The sequence below is a fragment of the Propithecus coquereli genome, unplaced genomic scaffold (genome assembly GCF_000956105.1).
Source record: "Propithecus coquereli isolate 6110/MARCELLA unplaced genomic scaffold, Pcoq_1.0 Scaffold193, whole genome shotgun sequence".
Lineage (NCBI taxonomy): Eukaryota > Metazoa > Chordata > Mammalia > Primates > Indriidae > Propithecus > Propithecus coquereli.
This window is the reverse complement of record NW_012144190.1, coordinates 410,503-411,914: the sequence shown is the minus strand read 5'-3', so window position 1 is coordinate 411,914 and position 1,412 is coordinate 410,503.

Here is a 1,412-nt window from a genome sequence, read left to right as displayed (position 1 = left end):
AAAAAAAAAAAAAAAAAAGTCAGTTGCAGACCCTTTACCCCAAATAGGTTCAATGTGTTTCCCTCAAACAGTATCATTCCCGTGCCTACCACGGTTCTACAGCGCCATTATCTGATTTGCAGAACTCATTTGTGTTTCTCCAGTTACCTAATGTTGTCCTTACAGTGAAACAAAACTTTTTCCCTCCCTGATGCAGGATCCAGTCGTGTGCGGCATTTAGCTGTCCTGCCTGTTAGTCCCTTTAACCTTGATAATCTCTCCTACTTTCTTGACCTTGCCACTTTTGAAGAGATCAGAGCAGTTATTTTGTAGCATGCCCCACCCTTGGTTTTCTCTGATGCTGCTTCATCATTAGAGGCTGGTTATACATTTTTGGCAACGATATCACAGGACTGACATTGTGTGGCTCCCGGCCCTGCCTCGTACCAGCTGTGTGACCTTGGACAAGTTTCTTCAGCTCTCTGTGTCTTAATTCCGTTATCTGTGGAATGGGGCATGATGATAACAATGCCATCTACCCCAACAGGACATGCACACATGTAAAGTGCCAAGAGAAATGGCCCACACATGGTTAGGTGTTAGCCGTTGTAAGCATTATTATTCACCCCAAATATTTATCAAGTTCCATTGTGTGCCAGAGTTTATGAATTTATGCTCGCTGCGGGGAAAACAGCAGTGAACAAGGTAGACACAGGGCATAGCCTTTGCCTTCATGAGACTCTCAATTTAGGGAGAGGGAGGGAGGGAGAGAGGATGGGAAAGAGAGAGAGAGAGAAAGGGAGAGGGAGAGAATGAAAGAGAATGAGAACTGAGTACCATAAATCCTCCGATGGAGAAAGCAGAGGGCATTGTGGGAGAATCCCCTCAGCACCTGGGACAGCACCCGATGCTCGTTAGAAATGTATTAACAATGGCAAAGCGGTGCACCTCCAGCCTACTTGGAGTCCAAAGAGATATTCTAACCACCTGGGTGTGCCTGGGAATCAGGCAGGAGGTCCCCAGAGGGGGGAATTTGCATGCACTGTTCTCTGCATAATAACCACATCAACAGCCAGCAATGTTCCCGCACTTATTTTCGGTTAGGTCCTTGTTATGAATTGCTTCATGTCATCTATCCAAATTCAATGACACGGGTTGGCAAACTATATCTCATTGCTTGTTTTTGTAAATAAAGTTTTATTGGAACACGGCTATGCTCATTTGTTTGCACAGCATCTGTGGCTGCTTCTGAGCTACCAGGGCGGAGTGGGTGCAACAGCCACCGCGTGGACTGCAAAGCTGAAATTACTTACTAATCCGGGTTTTTGCAGAAAAAATATGCTGACCCCTGCCCTAGAGGTAGATGATATTAGGACCTTAGTTTACAGCGGAGGAGAAAGAGGCACAGAGGGAAACGGTGCTTTTCTTCAAGG